The sequence below is a fragment of the Symphalangus syndactylus genome, chromosome 3, assembly GCF_028878055.3.
Source record: "Symphalangus syndactylus isolate Jambi chromosome 3, NHGRI_mSymSyn1-v2.1_pri, whole genome shotgun sequence".
Lineage (NCBI taxonomy): Eukaryota > Metazoa > Chordata > Mammalia > Primates > Hylobatidae > Symphalangus > Symphalangus syndactylus.
In genome coordinates this window covers 72,113,559-72,131,521 of record NC_072425.2, presented here as the reverse complement: position 1 = coordinate 72,131,521, position 17,963 = coordinate 72,113,559, and the positions used below count along the sequence as shown (strand labels likewise).

Below are 17,963 nucleotides of genomic sequence, written 5' to 3'. Positions count from 1 at the left end.
GCAGGATGTTTTGCTAACTTTATTAGCTAGTTTCCCAACTTTGGAGTACATAGTTACTATTTTTTCCCCTAAAGTAGGTCGGGCACGTTGGCTCACACCTGCAATCCCAGCACTTTGGGAGGCCGAGGTAGGCAGATCACCTGAGGTCAGGAGTTCGAGACCAGCCTCGCCAACATGGGGAAACCCCGTCTCTACTAAAAATACAAAAACTAGCTGGGTGTGGTGGCATGCACCTGTAATACCAGTTAGTCAGGAGAGTGAAGCAGGAGAATAGCTTGAACCCAGGAGGCAGAGGTTGCAGTGAGCCAAGTTCAAGCCATTGCACTGCAGCCTGGGCAACAAGAGCAAAACTCTGTCTCAAAAATAAATAAATAAATAAATAAATAAATAAATAAATAAATAAATAAAGTAAATATGTTCTGCCTGTTTAACACCAGAGGGCTTGGCACATGGGAGTCACTCGCTGCTTTTTGTTGTTGTTGTCACTGATTTTTCTCTTTCTTTTAAGTATTTAAGAAAATAAGATGCTGGGCCGGGTGTGGTGGCTCACACCTGTAATCCCAGCACTCTGGGAGGCCTAGGCAGATCGCTTGAGGTCAGGAATTCGAGACCAGCCTGGCCAACATGTGAAACTCTGTCTCTACTAAAAATGCAAAAAATTAGCCAGGCATGGTGTGTGCACCTGTAATCCCAGCTACTCAGGTGGCTGAGGCAGGAGAATTGCTGGAACCCGTAAGGCAGAGGTTGCGGTGAGCCGAGATCGCCTCACCACACTCCAGCCTAAGAGACAGAGTGAGACTCCATCTCAAAAAAAAAAAAAAAAAAAAGAAGAAGAAGAAGAAAATAAGATGTCAAATAATGAGTTTTCATTACAAGTAGTATAATGGGCCAAAAAAAATTACTTATTTTTGAAGAAGATCACTTTCCGATGTAAAGAAAAACAGTGCTGGGTGCAGTGGCTAACGCCTATAATCCCAGCACTTTGGCAGGCTGAGGTGGGAGTATCACTTAAGGTCGGGAGTTGGAGACAAGCCTGGGCTATATAGCAAGACCCCCATCTCCACACAAAAAATTAAAATTTAACTGGGCATGATAGTGTGTTCCTGTAGTCCCAGCTACTCAGGAGGCTGAGGTGGGAGATTGCTTGAGCCCAGGAGTTCAAGGTTATAGTGACTGTGATTGTGCTACTGCACTCCAGCCTGGGCAACAAAACAAGACTGTGTCTTAAAAAAAAAAAAAAAAAAAAAAAGAAAAGAAAAGAGAGAAAAACAAGCATGGTGATGAGCCAGGCACTGTGAAATGTGCTGGGGAATACAAAGATGAGCACATCACAATCAGTCTTTGATTCCAAGGGCTTTAAATACACATTTGGTTTTCTTACAGTTAGATGATGTTGTAAACTTGCATGATCCGTAGCCTGCATTAGGGAACTGGGCCATGAAGCAGTAACGCAGTAGAACCTCATCCATTTATTCACATCACACTGGGTAGGCTCTCCTTCCTCTGATGACTATGCCACTGGAAAAGGTGGTCTCAGAGTCACTCTAGCAGGGAAATGAGAGGAAGGAGGTTCAAGCGGAACGTTTTCAAGGGTCAAACTTAGAAGTAACTTACGTTCATTCTACCCACCATTCCTGGCTCAGACTCTGACACACAGCTAACTGCAAGGAAACCTGAGGATTGTTATCTTACTACGTGCGGAAGAAGAGGAACTGGGGTGATATTAAAGAAAAAATGATTTGCGACATTTGTGAAAATGGTAAGGTGGACTTTATTCAGGACCATCGTGATAGGTATAGCAGCTACCAAAATGGAGTTGCACAGCAGTGGAGGGAGATTGGACTCAACTCTGTGTACAATAAGGAAAAGTGGGAATGTATAGCCAAGAAGCACAGTGGATGGAAAAAGAAATAAAAGGAATGGTTACTAAGAGGAAACATCAGAGGTAAGAGGGGATTCTAGCTAACCGACCTAATAGGGTTCTTGCCGAAGGGAGATCTTCAGCAAGAAGGGTTCTTGCTAGGGTGATCAGAAATCACCTGGGGGATGGAGAGAGATGAATTTGGTCAGAAATTAAGAGTGATCAGATATCAAGGATGAGGGATCATGGCTAAACTAGCTTAGCAGAATTCTTGCTAAAATCAGGCTCTTGAGGACAGGCCCAAGCGTGGGCCCTGTTGAAACAGATCTCAAAGGGGCTTGCTAGAGTTTTGTCAAGAAGAGAGTCTTTGTCAGTAGCAAGCACTTAGCATTGTTTCTGTTGCATAACCAGAGATCGTTTCCTCTGAATGTTTCATAGTATGTATCAACATGTAAAATCAATGTCAATATTTCCCACAACCATGGTAAACTAAATGTTTTTGTGGTCATAATGGTACTTCTCAAAGAGAGCTATTTATTCCTTTATTGAATCTGTCACATCAAAGAAGTGGTGCACATTGATAAAGTTTTTATCTGTGGCTAAAATCTTTGTAACTGATATTCATGTAAAAGCATAGCTGAATTATAGTCAACATAATTGTTCTTTCTGTATCATATTTTAATAGTTAAAGCAAGATTCTTTGGCCACACTTTCTAGTTCTTGTTGTGTCCTCAATGTGGTTGGTTAAATTGTGTCTCCCAAAAAGATATGCTGGAGTCCTAATTGCCAGTACCTGTGACTGTGACTTTATCTGGAAATAGGATTGCAGAGATAATCAAATTAAGGTGAGGGTACACTAGAATAAGGTGTGCTTTAAATCTAATGACTATTATCTTAGTGAGAGAAAGAAGATGGAGATTTGGATACAGAGACACACAGACTCACAGGAAGAAGGCCATGAAGACAGAGGCAGAGATTGAAGATATGTAGCTGCAAACCAAAGAACTTTAAGATTTGCCAACAACCATCAGAAATTAGGAGAGAGGCACGAAATGAATTTTTTCTTAGAGCCTCCAGAAGGAACCTACATTGCTGACATCGTGATTTTCTTTTTCTTTTCTTTTATTTTATAGAGAGGGGGTCTTGCTATTTTGCCCAGGCTGGTCTCAAACTCCTAGGCTCAAGTGATCCTCCCACTTCTCTCTTCCAAAGTGCTGGGATTACAGGTGTGAGCCACCACGCCTGGCCAACATCTTGATTTCAAACTTCTAGCCTCGAGAACTGTGAGAGAATAAATTTCAGTTGTTTTAAGGAGCCCATCCTGTGGCGATTTGTTACAGTAGTCCTAGGAAATTTGTGCTCCACTTACAAAGAATCTGGTCTTTAAGTGAGAGAGATGCCATCTTTAGGGTCTTACTTTGTGCAAGGCACTGTTAGACACTGGTGATTCAAAGAAGGTGCAAGGAGCTTATAAACTACTGAAAGAGAAAGATATGTAATTAGATATATTTGAATTCAACTGCGGAAAAAGCATTTTTGTCTTTTAGAATCCCCAACCCCGAAAAAGAATATAAAAGATTGTGTTATACATTACTACTTCTTATTCTTCCTCTAATAGTCAAACTATCCACCTCAATTCAATAATTATCTATTGCCTAACTATACTTTTTTGAGACATTAAGTATATTACTGATATCGCACAAACTGTGATACAGGAAACATCCTATTGGTTTATCCTCAGTCTTAAGGGAAAATTATTGATGTGTTTATTAACACTCTTATGATTTAGAATGTTGCTACAAGCTAAAAAGTGTGGAACAGTTGATAATTTTTGGAAATCAATTCATATCAGGAAAACAAGGGCAAATAAAAACAATTATTCATGATGCAGGTTGGTTTTTGAGGTCAAACAAAACAGTTGTTTTGTGTTTGAGATGGGATGTCCAGCTTAGAATATCTCTGCCTTAGTCTGTTCAGGCTGTCTTAACAAAACACCATAAGCTGGGTTGCTCATTCACAACAAAAATTTATTTCTCATTGTTCTAGGGGCTGGGAAGTTCAAGATCCAGGCCTCAGAAGATGTGGGGTTTGGTGAGGGCCATCTTCTCACTGTAGCCTTACATGGTGGAAGAGGTAAGGCAGCTCTCTGGAACTTCTTTTATAAGGGCACTATTCCTGTTCATGAGAACTCAGCCCTTATGACCTCATCACCTAAATTCTCTACCTCCTAACATCATTGCTTTGACAATCAGATTTCAACATATACATTTGTGGGAGTCACCAGCATTGAGACTGTAGCAACCCCTTATTAGAAATCATTCATGAGGAACTGAAACTGTTAGGAAACCGCTGTGTAAATGCTGGGAAACAAAGTCAGATAAATAATGTTGATCATTACCTGACTGCTTTTGGAATTGTCCTTTTTTGTCGCATCTGCTGAACGTGAGACTAAATCATTGTCAGCTGATTGCAGAAGAACCACTATGATATTATAATGGGGTCCTGACTCCATGACTGTGTAATTCATGGCTTTCTAATGGTTTATTATTGACCTAACTTTGCAGCTCCCCTAGATCCCCTAACTCCACCATCTTGGGTTGCAACCAATGACCTGTTATTACAAAACAGGTAATCTCACTTAGATAAGTATTAATCAGAGGGGCTTCATTTCCAGAGTTCTCTGGAACTCTGAAAAATGGTTTTCAACTCATTTCTAGAGTTTAATATCAGTAGCCCTTTCTCTTCCACAGGAGGGAGATGAACCATCCTGTTTATTCAATAATCAGTGAGAGCGTGGCTTTAACGTCTCTTCCACTTAATTTGACGGAGATAGCTTGGGCCAGGGAGGGCAGAGTGAAGATGAGATGGCAAAAAAAAAGTGTGTGAACAGTTTTGATCAGCAGCATTGACTCTGTGCTAAATACTGTGCTCAGCTCTTTGGATGTTATTTCATTGAAATGGAAAGAACAGTGTAAAGTTGTCTTGTGAGGCACACTTTCCTATTGAGGAAATAAAAGCATTAAATAACTTGCTCCCAAATACAAAGCTATTAGAATCGAAACAAAGACTTGAGGCCAGGCGCGGTGGCTCACGCCTGTAATCCCAGCACTTTGGGAGGCCGAGGCGGGCGGATCACGAGGTCAGGAGATCGAGACCATCCTGGCTAACACGGTGAAACCCCGTCTCTACTAAAAATACAAAAAATTAGCCTGGCGAGGTGGCAGGCGCCTGTAGTCCCAGCTACGCGGGAGGCTGAGGCAGGAGAATGGCGTGAACCCCCAGGGACGGAGCCTGCAGTGAGCCTAGATAGCGCCACTGCACTCCAGCCTGGGTGAAAGAGCGAGACTCCGTCTCAAAAAAAAAAAAAAAAAAAGAAACAAAGACTTGAGCCCAGGATCTATCTAATTTCAAGGTCCTCGTTTTTTTCTACTACATTTCTCTTTGAGATACAGTTGCTCAAAGGTGCCCAAACTTCAGTTAATGTCAACCTCTGCCTCACTCCGGTCCTGGTGCCTTTCCCATGTTCCTGAGAAGATCATGTGGCACACTTCTCTAAATGTCTCTGTGCCATATCTCTTGGGATCAAAAGGCCACTCCAATAATTCTTCTGCATTTCTTAATGTATCCTCAGATGGTCCTGGTTTGCATTTAGAGAAATGAAGCTAAGACCTTGGTGATAACTAAGTATTTATATCTATTTTTTGATTATGTGCTTGTATTTAATTAAGTGGATGCCTACTGTTGTGAAAATACTTTTGAATACAATTCTGAAGTTTTGCCATGGAACTCTGACAATGGGTATGCTGGGAGCTCTGGGAGCTGTCTGATTTCCTTCTCCTAGGTTCTTACTCAACTTTTCTAGACAACTCATACAATGCAGTAGAAAAGGAATTCTTTATTCCCACTGCCTTTCCTTAGCCCTTCTTCAGAGCAGGGGAAGTGTGACAATAGCTTTAAATAGTTTAAATAGTCCTTCAAATATGGCGAATAAAACAGTATCAATGAAAAAGAAGATAAAATGAGTGGATTACTCATTTGAGTTTCAGTTTTATCATTCAGTTTCACAGAACTCCAAAGAATAATGTGATTAAGTGGTTTCTTTTTGCAAGGATTTTCCAGGTGAAAGATCTGAGCTATCTATTGAGGAACCATAGGATTAAAATAGAGACGGGTTTGCTTCTATGACAGCATTTTGCAAAATAACGTGACCGGGTACCATTGCTCATGCCTGTCATCCCAGCACCATGGTCAAGGCGAGTGGATCACTTGAGGCCAGGAATTCAAGACCAGCCTGGCTAACGCGGCGAAACCTCATCTCTACTAAAAATACAAAACTGAGCCAGATCTGGTGGCACATGCCTGTAATCCCAGCTACTCAGGAGGCTGAGGCATGAGGATCACTTGAGCCCGGCAGGCAGAGGTTGCAGTGAGCTGAGATTGCGCCACTGCACTCCAGCCTGGGTGACAGAGTGAGACCCTGTCTCAAAACAAACAAACAAAGCAAACAAAAAAACATACACAGAAAAACCCACCTCTGATGTGACCCACGCATAGAAAACAACAAATTAAGTTTTAATGAGACTATATATGCTTGTACTTTAAAATGGGGCTAATTCATAGATACAGAAAACTATACTTATGACAGTTTATATAAATGAGCCACTGGACTGTCCAAATTTACCTCTTTTTATTGTATGGGCCTGGTGAGTGCAGTGGTGTGATCTTGGCTCACTGCAACCTCCACCTCCCATGTTCAAGTGATTCACCTGCCTCAACCTCCCGAATAGCTGGGATAACAGGCACCAGCCACCACATCCAGCTAATTTTTGTATTTTTAGTAAAGATGGGGTTTCGCCATGTTGGCCAGGCTTGTCTCAAACTCCTGACCTCAAATGATCTGCCTGCCTTGGCCTCCCAAAGTGCTGGGATTACAGGCATGAGCCACTATGCCCAGCCAGGAGAAGTATATCCTTTTTTCGTTGTTTGTCTTGTTTTTTTTGAGACAGAGTTTAGCTCTTGTTGCCCAGACTGGAGTGCAATGGCACAGTCTCAGCTCACCGCAACCTCCGCCTCCTGGGTTCAAGCCATTCTCCTGCCTCAGCCTCCTGAGTAGCTAGGATTACAGGAATACGCCACCACCACTGGCTAATTTTGTGTTTTTTAGTAGAGACGGGGTTTGTCCATGTTGGTCAGGCTAGTCTCAAACTCCCAATCTCAGGTGATCCACCTGCCTCAGCCTCCCAAAGTGCTGGGATTTACAGACATGAGCCACCATGTGCAGCCTAGGAGAAGTATATTCTAGTTAACAGTCACTTAGGAAGAGCTGTCAAAAATAAAGATTCTCCCACACATTCTGATTCAATGGGAATGAATTGAGATCCAAATATGTATATGTGTGTTTTTGTTGTTGTTGTTGTTGTTGTTGTTTTGAGACAGAGTCTCGCTCTGTCGCCCAGGCTGGAGTGCATTGGCATGATCTCGGCTCACTGCAAGCTCCGCCTCCCGGGTTCACGCCATTCTCCTGCCTCAGCCTCTCGAGTAGCTGGGACTACAGGCGCCCGCCACCACGCCTGGCTAATTTTTTTTTTGCATTTTTAGTAGAGACGGGGTTTCACCCTGTTAGCCAGGATGGTCTCGATCTCCTGACCTCGCGATCTGCCCACCTCGGCTTCCCAAAGTGCTGGGATTACAGGCATGAGCCACCGCGCCCGGCCGTTTGTTTTTAACTCTCCAGTTGATTTCGGAGAATGCTAAAAGATTTAGGCTACCTTTCTAAGCATGATTTAGGAAAATCTCATCCATTTTCAATATTTGGATCCAATGGATTAGGAGGGATTATAAATATTAGAAGAGTTTCAAAGACTGATTCTAAGGCATCCCTCCAGCAATAGCAAACTAGGGTACAGGTTCAGGGAGAAAGTATACAGCAGAAGAGGGAACACTTAGTAATAAACAAGTGTTGTTGTCCTGAACAGACTCAGACTAAATTTGAACTTCTCTATTATTTTAGCCTTGGAAATAGTAGGTTATAGATGATTTAGTTTCTCTCCATTACACAGAACAGTACCTTGATGAATCAGCCAGGACTATAAGAAAATATCTGGACTTACATGATTGAGACAATTACTATGTAAGATGACACACTTGAAACTCGTATTTCTTGGCTTGCGAACACATGCATCGTGTAAAGCATGATGTCTTAAGACCCTGATCTGAGTTTGAGAGGAGTGGGAGAGAAATATCAGGAAAAAGCAAACTATATGGCAAGGCAAGGTTATTTTTAAAAGGACCAACCAGAGGACTACATTTGTGACCCACCAATTCATTTTCTCTATCAGTTCATGGAACCATTGTTGTTGACTCTAAAGAGAAGAGAAAAGGTATTTCATTTTTTTTCTTATATTGTCTTAGAGAAGCATGGCAGATTTGGTATTCTTGGCTTGTGTAACATGTATTTCTCTCTTAAAGTGCTCAAGTATCTTCACAGGAAGGCCATTTAGATGGTGAGTCTTTGAGTCATGGATCTCTCTTTAAAAATTCTACCAAGAAACACAGACACCAAATTTTGCATGCAATTTCAGGGATTTACGGACCCCAGCTTGACCTGTCAGCCTCGCAGGAAAACTAGTGGTGGGATTTCATTTCCATTCTACCAAATGAATTTCAGTTGATTAAAAAATGACCAATTGTTACACTCGATAGATCAGAATCTAGCCTGTAATACATCTGTGAATATAACCTTTTGCAGAGATTATTAGCCCTGTTGAAACTAATTTTTTTTTTTTTTTTTTTTTTGAGAGGGAGTCTGTGTCACCCAGGCTAGAGTGCAGTGGCTTAATCTCGGCTCACTGCAAGCTCCACCTCCAGGGTTCACACCATTCTTCTGCCTCAGCCTCCTGAGTAGCTAGGACTACAGGCGCCAGCCACCACGCCTGGCTAATTTTTTTTTTTTTTTTTTTGTACTTTTAGTAGAGGCGGGGTTTTACCGTGTTAGCCAGGATGGTCTCGATCTCCTGACCTCGTGATTCACCCACCACGGCCTCCCGAAGTGCTAGGACTACAGGCATGAGCCACCATACCCGGCCCTGAAACCAATTTTAAAACACTGAGTCTCTACCAAGCCCTCACAATGTGCTTACCACGACTAAATGTATTTATATACGTCATTTTAATTCTTAAAGTCTGCATAGATGAATGCACTAAAATACTCAAGAGTAAGTAACTTTTCCAGAGTCACACAGTTTTTGAGTCACAAACTTCAAAGCCAGTATCTAACCACCATCTACTCCTTTGCTTTCCCACCCTAGAAGGAAGACTTTACTCTCCACCTACGATGGTTACAAATTTTGTAAGATGTGTTTTCCCTGGTAGAAGAGGCTTCAAGTAATGATCTATACCTAATAATATCCAACATTAATTTTGAAATTCTGACCACTGATCTTCATGAAGTTCAAAAGGAATTTACTTTTTCAGTTCTAAAATTAACACGACCAATTCAGTAATTCAGAAGATTATTTTTGTCCATTGTACTAGCTTATGATCTCCTTGAAAGCTGAAACTATGATTGCCTCACTTATGCTGCTCACATGTGGCATGCCTAGGCCTTAGGAAGATGCCCAGTGTCAAATACAGGAATGTGTTTGCTCCTCTCCGTTCTCAGTGGCTTCCCAGAAGATACCATAGCTTCTCACAGATGTAAACCAGGAGAATCCTCTTGTAACAGCTTTAACAGGCCTGTTTCATTTTATTTCTACTAAATAGCATACATCTAGCTCATTTTAAAATCCAGCTCTTGATCTTTAGCTTTAAAAATGTGTACCACTGGCTGGGCATGGTGGCTCACGCCTGTAATTCCAACACTTTGGGAGGCAGAGGCGGGCGGATCACCAAAGGTTGGGAGTTCGAAACCAGCCTGACCAACGTGCAGAAACCCCGTGTCTACTAAAAATACAAAATTAGCCAGATGTGATGGCGCATGCCTGTAATCCCAGCTACTCAGGAGGCTGAGGCAGGAGAATTGCTTGAACTCGGGAGGCGGAGGTTGCAGTGAGCTGAGATTGTGCCATTACACTTCAACCTGGGCAACGAGAGTGAAACTCCACCTCAAAAAAAAAAAAAAAATTGCGTTAACACTGGCCAGGCATGGTGGCTCACGCCTGTAATCCCAGAGGCAGGTGGATCACATGAGGTCAGGAGTTCGAGACCAGCCTGGTCAACATGGGGAAACCACGTCTCTACTAAAAATGCAAAAAATTAGTGGGGCATCATGGTGCATGCCTGTAATCCCAGCTACTTGGGAGGCTGAGGCAGGAGAATCGCTTGAACCCTGGAGGCGGAGGTTGCAGTGAGCCGAGATCATGCCATTGCATTCTAGCCTGGGCAACAGTGTGAGACTCCTCTCAAACAAAAAAAATAAATAAATAAATAAAAGAAGAAAGAAAAAAGAAAGAAAAAGAAAAAAGAAGTGTACCGCTGAAAAACTAAGTTTAAAGTTTGAAATGCTATTATTCAGTACCAAGTATTATGTTCAAATCAATGTGGGGGCTTCTGTATAAGGGGCTACACATCGTTGGGCAAATCTGATTAGCTGTGACAATTGTTTAGAGTCCTTAAAGAAGGCTTTAAGCACAGTCTAGGAGTGTACTATGTGATACAGTTTGGGTATTTGTCCCCACCCAAATCTCACGTTGAATTGTAATCCCCAGTGCTAGAGGTGGGCCTGGTGGGAGGTGAATTGATCATGGGGGCGATTTCTTATGGCTTAACACCACATACTCTTGCTGCTGTCATTGTGATAATGAGTTCTTGTGAGATCTGGTCATTTATACGTGTGTGGCACCTCAACCTTCTCTCTCTTCCTCCTGCTCCCACTTTGCTTTCCACATGAGTAAAAGCTCCCTGAGGCCTCCCCAGAAGCAGATGCTGCCATGCTTCCTGTACAGCCTGCAGAACTGTAAGCCAATTAAACCTCTTTTCTTTATAAATTACTCAATCTCAGGTATTTCTTTACAGCAACACAAGAATGGCATAATACACTACGTAATAATAGCCACATATGAGTAGGGAGCACTTGAAATGTGGCTAGTCTTAACTGAGATATGCTCTAAGAAACTGAAGATAGTACATATAGCACATTTTAAAATGTGGCTATTAGAAAATTTTAAATTACATGTTGGCCTACATTAAATTCTATTAGAGGCCGGGCACAGTGGCTCACGCCTGTAATCCCAGCACTTTGGGAGGCCTAGGCAGGCAGATCACTTGAGGTCAGGAGTTTGAGACCAGCCTGGCCAACATGGAGAAACCCCGTCTCTACTATAAATACAAAATTTGCCAGGTGTGGTGGCACATGCCTGTAATTCCAGCTATTTGGGAGGCTGAGGCAGGAGAATCGTCTGAACCCGGGAGGCGGAGGTTGCGGTGAGCTGAGATCGTGCCATTGCACTACAGCCTGGGCAACAAAGGTGAAACTCCGACTCAAAAAAAAACAGATAGATAGATATATTGGAAGGCACTGGTAGGGAATTTAAAGCACAGCTGATGGCACAAGAACCATTGATAGACAGCATTCTAAAGAATTAATTAAGGCTGGGTGCGGTGGCTCACATCTGAAATCCCTGCACTTTGGGAGGCCAAGGCGGGCGGATCACAAGAGGTCAGGAGTTTGAGACCAGCCTGGCCAACATAGTGAAACCCTGTCTCTACTAAAAACAGAAAAATTAGCTGGGCACGGTGGTCCATGCCTGTAATCCCAGCTACTCAGGAGGCTGAGTAGGCAGGAGAATCACTTGAACTCAGGAGGTGGAGGTTGCAGTGACCTGAGATTGTGCCACTGCACTTCAGCCTGGGTGGCAGAGTGAGACTCTGTCCCTAAATAAATAAAAATAAAGAAGTAATTAAACATTTTCTATTTTTGGTAAATTATTGATTTTATAGAATATTTAATCATTTTCAATACTTTAGGTTCTCAGTTTATCAGTTTGTAGATTAAATAAGCAATTTTCTTAGATTCCCTTCTGATTCCTAAAATTTAATAGGGATCTTTGAAAAATACCTCCCCAGTCCAGAAAAATTGTCAAAAACTCCTCTAGTTTGGACAAAACGTAGAGTTTGAGATGTCTTAGTCAGTATTTAGTCAGATATGAGAGCATTCATGATGTTTCTGGCCTAGAGAGTGGGAAGACTTTCCAACCACTCTGCATATGTTCATAGGGAGACTGTATTTTGTGGTTGTTTTATAAAACAAACTACATATATATACTTGGATCGCTTCAAAGCCAAATAGAAACGACTATGTATTATCAACTCCTTAGAGAATTTAAAAAAGTAATTATTAAAAAACACAAATAAAATAAACTGCTGGATTGGAATGCTATTCCTTTCACATGCTTTCAGTGTTTCCTAGGAGCAAATTCACATCATTTCTAGGTTTTGTTAAACACATTTTAATTTTGTTAAACCTAAACCAGATCTTGTTTAATTTTATTAGGTTGTTCTTAGCAGGTGTTACATAAAATGAAGTAAATTGTGTTTAAGAACCACAGAGTAAAAAATAAAATCATGACCTTAAAATGGAAAATTTTGGGTTTATACTATTCTTTTAAATCCATCAGCCTGAAAAGTCTCACCAAAATAGAAGAATTAGTCACCATGGAAGATAGATCCCTGTAAGGAGATCAAATAAAGGTAAATCTATTCTGTTAATCTTCTCTCCTTTTACTTCACACCTTCACACCCTGAATCTTCACTAATGTAATCCTCTTAGTATTTTTTTTTTTTTTTACTTAGTATTTTTACCAGTGTAATCTTCTTCTTTGTATTGAGTCACATGATGGTTACATCTGTTTTTTTCCTGAATGGACACCAGTTATAAGTGGGATGCTTGCTGTTACCATGGGTCCCAACTTATCAAGTAAAAACTGCTATCCTTTAATCCACTTTAAAAGCCTATCTTTCATTCAAAGACTCAAATCAAAGTGCCTATCACTCGAATGCTAAAGGACCATGCCTGAATATGAATGCATCACATTTTGATGGCTATAGATTGCACCCACTTCTAATAGGTATCATCGCTTTATTTATCAAACCTCTGAAGTCTCATGTTATTTTTGTCATCTGATATAATCTAGCCACTGATAAAACTGGTTATGCTACCCCAGATATGCAAAGCAATCTAATTTTCATGCCAACCAAATAAGTCACAGTATAACTAAAAACAAAACTTGTTTATGCATAGACAATTTTAGCAGGCATTTTTAAATATAACACAGATGCTAAAGGCTAATGGCTCTGATGGCAGATTATTCTTATTTAAATATTACAATTTTTGACTGTAGAATTACTTTTACAATATCAATTAGTGTAAAACTTAACATTAGAAGCCAAATAATTTTAGTATGTGGATATTATTTATAAGACCTACTATGGGATAAATCTAGGGCAGGGGTTCCTCAGGAAACATGACCCTACTAAGGAAGAACTTTTCTCATTAGGGTGGACATGAAACCACACCACCAAGATGTGTAAGAGTTTTCTTTAGAGAAATGCTTGAGGTTCTATAATAGTAGACGAATACCACACAACAGAAAATCTAAATCACATTTGTCAACTGGTATTGTAGTTGCATGTATGAATACATTTTTAGTGATGGGAAGGGACAAGAGGGCAGAAGCATATTACATAGCAAGGACCAGCCAACATTTTTAATTTATCCTGGATTATATTCACAAGATCAGTCTGAAAAATTTACCCAGACACAAGTATTTAAGATGAGGTCATTAGGCTAATTTATTTGTATTTTTTTTCCTGGCCGATGCCTGAGCTCTACAAGGTAAGTGCTTAATGTTATTTTGTTAATAGTTCTTGCACTTATCTAAAATTTAAGAATGTGTAATAAGGATTTCCTGTTAACTTCTGAGTTGACTAAAAACTTACCCCAATTCGGCTGGGCGCGGTGGCTCACGCTTGTAATCCCAGCACTTTGGGAGGCCGAGGCGGGCGGATCACGAGGTCAGGAGATCGAGACCACGGTGAAACCCCGTCTCTACTAAAAATACAAAAAATTAGCCGGGCGTGGTGGTGGGCGCCTGTAGTCCCAGCTACTCGGAGAGGCTGAGGCAGGAGAATGGCGTGAACCCGGGAGGCGGAGCTAGCAGTGAGCCGAGATTGCGCCACTGCACTCCAGCCTGGGCGACAGAGCGAGACTCTGTCTCAAAAAAAAAAAAAAAAAAAAAAAAAAAACTTACCCCAATTCCTGAGCAGCTTTGGTTACATTATCAATATATACAGTCTGAGGTTCTGTGGTGTCAATAAAAATCATCATAAAAAATATATTCAACACAGATTAGCCAACTGGAAAATAATCTGTAACTTCTTTCATCTTGCTCTTAACTACTTATCCTTAGCAAAATCCCTACCCATAATAAAAGGAAAGTGGCACTTAGCAGTTGCAGACAAAATGGAGTCTTACATTTATGGCACAAAACGGTATTAACTTTACTTCTATGGCTGTAACAGAAATACTCTGGAAGAAAACACAGAAACAGTCTTTGCTTTTATATAAATTTAAAACCAGCACTTGTGCATGGAAATAGCTATAAAATATTAAATGGCACTTTTGTATTCTGTTTTACGTTACCCTTTTTTTTTTTTACATTTGCTACATGGTATTTATTCAATGACTGTATATTTAGTCACCACCTCAATCACTGCTAAGCTCTCTTCACGTCTATCTGTACCACAGTTTCCCATCTTAGACTGTGACGTCAACTGGCAAGGGCTGGCTGTTGGCCGATTCACCATGACTGACATGGTGCATGTACACTTGTTTTTAAAGCAGATTGTACAAACAGGAGAAACAGGAGAAACAAACAGGGGAAACTGTATTTCCAGTTTTTTTTTTTTTTTGTATTTGTATTTTTGGTAGAGACGGCGTTTCACCGTGGTCTTGATCTCCTGACCTCGTGATCCGCCCGCCTCGGCCTCCCAAAGTGCTGGGATTACAAGCGTGAGCCACAGCGCCCAGCCCCAGTTTCTTTTTAACAGTCTGTTGCCTCACCCATGGAAACTCTTCCAGCTAGTTTAAGGCTACATAATCCTATCGCTAATCAACCAGCAACCATACCCATCACACTCCAAAATTGTAAGTTAATACTTACGGACAAAAACCACTATTGAGAACTTTGCATTCAAACAGACAAGAGTCGGCCAGGTGCAGTGGCTCACACCTGTAATCCCAGCATTTTGGGAGGCCGGGGTGGGCGGATCATGAGGTCAGGAGATCGAGACCACCCTGGCTAACACGGTGAAACCCTACCTCTACTAAAAATACAAAAAAAAAAAAAAAAAAAAAAAAAAAATTAGCCAGGTCCCAGCTACTTCGGAGGCTGAGCCAGGAGAATGGCGTGAACTCGGGAGGCGGAGCTTGCAGTGAGCTGAGACCATGCCATTCTACTCCAGCCTGGGCGACAGAGCCTCCATCTCAAACAAACAAAAACAGACGAGTCAAATTAAGTCTTTGTACATATTCAAATATTTACATGACGTGGAAAAGATTAAATAACTTTTCTAAATTATGAGTTACCTAAAATGTATGTGTGCCTTTGAAATAGAGGATATGGGACAGCTTGAGAGAGGCTTTGCTTCTCAGTGTGTATTGATAAATCCATGTGAATGTTATTACCAACCCCCAAAATACAATAATAGTATGCTTAACATCTTGCTATTATTATTTGCCCAATTTTAGTTATTTGCTAGCAACTTTATTTAATGCAGATCTCTTGCAAAGAAAGCCTTACGGAAAAGAATGATTCTAACGACTCTAAACTGCAAGTTTAAATAACAGATCTTTATCTTTCCACTATACAACTTTTTTTTTTTTTTTTTTTTTTTTTTTTTTTTTTTTTTTTTTTTTTTTTTTTTTTGAGACGGAGTCTCGCTCTGTCGCCCAGGCTGGAGTGCAGTGGCGCGATCTCGGCTCACTGCAAGCTCCGCCTCCCGGGTTCACGCCATTCTCCTGCCTCAGCCTCTCCGAGTAGCTGGGACTACAGGCGCCCGCCACCACGCCCGGCTAATTTTTTTGTATTTTTAGTAGAGACGGGGTTTCACCGTGGTCTCGATCTCCTGACCTCGTGATCCGCCCGCCTCGGCCTCCCAAAGTGCTGGGATTACAAGCGTGAGCCACCGCGCCCGGCCGGCTCCACTATACAACTTGATGTAACCAATCTTGTTCTCAAATAGTTTTCTTCCCAAGTTATGGAAACCATTATTCCAGGACATCAAGACAATAGCAAATACAATGTGCCAGGCACAGTTTTAAGTGCTGTCCCCTTCACACTCCTGAAGGTGGTTGCTGTCCTCATTTAAGAGATGAAGCAGTCCAAAGTGGACCTAAAATAACTTGCCCAAAATCACAGGCTGGTTCCAGGGTCCCTCATCTTAATCACTATGCCATAATGCTCAGAAACAGCTTTCCCTTGCAAACTAACTTTCCCCACGTTGTGGGAAGCCTACCTAGGATCAAACCTGAGGCTCTAGTTTTACAGATCAGGCACACTGAAGATGAGGTTTTTAAAAAGGACTCACCCATTTATACTGCGAATTCATGTGGTCACAGCCTAACAAAACTTCTGGTCGTGGGGGTGTACAGATTTGTCTGCTTATGTAGGGGAAACATGGCATATTATTAAAGTATCTGTACATTTCAAAGGACTTCATGACCTTGCATTCAGGTTAGAATGCAAGAATTTGGGTAGAACTGAACCCTCTCAGGTGCCTTAGACACTGATTCCTTTCACGCCAGTCAATGGGCAACCCTGACAATCTTTGCTCTGATCTGGTTTAATGTTTCTTGTAAAAAAAAAAAAAAAAAAAACCTGATTGGCCGGGCGCGTGCCTCATGCCCGTAATCCCAGCACTTTGGGAGGCCAAGGCGGGCAGATCACCTGAGGTCGGGATTTCAAGACCAGCCTGACCAACATGGAGAAACTGTCTCTACTAAAAATACAAAAATTAGCTGGGCGTGGTGGCGGGTGCCTGTGATCCCAGCTACTTAGGAGGCTGAGGCAGGAGAATCGCTTGAACCCAGGAGGCAGAGGTTGCAGTGAGCCGAGATTACACCATTGCACTGCAGCCTGGCCAAACAAAAAACTACCTAAGTCTTGCTACTACTCAGATCTTCAGAGTGATGGAGTCTGAGGGCTCATCTTAACTTCTCTATAGCACTCTGACTTCATTTTTAACTTGAAAAATTAAGTTCCCCTTCAAATCTTCAAATTCTAAATTTTCAACTCAATTGTGACTTTAAAAAAAAAGGACTTTAAAAAAGGCAGTTTCTGAGCATTATGGCATAGTGATTAAGATGAGGGACCCTGGAACCAGCCCGTGATTTTGGGCAAGTTATTTTAGGTCCACTTTGGACTGCTTCATCTCTTAAATGAGGACAGCAACCACCTTCAGGAGTGTGAAGGTGATACTTTAAAAAAGGCAGGGAAATACTGCCCTATGTCAGTACAGGAACTTTGACATACATATGTACCTCCCTAACTTGAAGCAAAAGTAACAGCATGCAAAGAACTGACAGATAAAACTAGGGTATTTCCATCCGAAACGCCATCACAGAGAAGCAACAGTTGCACTCTGGTATTCATTTACCCCAGGTAAAGTCAACATGTACCTGTCACCCCTTGTTCTTTATGATCTGGCATAAACTCTGCAAAGACCAAGTCCATGGGTGCATCTCTGTATTAGAGCCAAACCCAAAACAGAAATAAAAACAGAACTGTTTTTGTAAACTAAGTCATACCTACTTTCTTCTTCAGAATTATCATAAAACATCATCTTTTACAACATGGAGAAGGGGGGTAGGCCATCAAGTTTCATCTTTCTCCTCAAATTTTAAAAGTTTTAATCCCAAAGGTGCCTATTGAATTCTTCAAAAATAAACTATCAAGTATCATACCTGCAAATGCTTCTAATATCTTGATTATCACTTGAACAAGTTCAAGGATGGCAAAGGAAAAAAAATTATATAGCCATGCAAAGTAACATTTTCTAATTTTCCCCCTTGAGGACTATGGCTTAAAAACCCAATGAACAAGTGAAG

At 41.3% G+C, this 17,963-nt stretch overlaps 1 long non-coding RNA gene across 4 annotated transcripts; it reads left to right on the top strand.

The window, feature by feature from the left end:
* The first annotated feature begins 3,964 nt into the window (after window positions 1–3,964).
* LOC129479325 (uncharacterized) lies at window positions 3,965–12,547 on the top strand. 4 transcript variants are annotated; one of them, XR_010120234.1, is made up of 4 exons: window positions 4,410–4,489; window positions 8,200–8,241; window positions 10,756–10,814; window positions 12,475–12,547. It is a non-coding gene; the product is annotated as an uncharacterized lncRNA (long non-coding RNA). The 4 variants fall into 4 exon arrangements; XR_008656644.2 differs by lacking the exons at window positions 4,410–4,489; window positions 10,756–10,814; window positions 12,475–12,547 and adding exons at window positions 3,965–3,994; window positions 8,330–8,565; XR_010120232.1 differs by lacking the exons at window positions 10,756–10,814; window positions 12,475–12,547 and adding an exon at window positions 8,330–8,565 and having other exon boundaries at window positions 4,390–4,489.
* The last annotated feature ends 5,416 nt before the right edge of the window (window positions 12,548–17,963 follow it).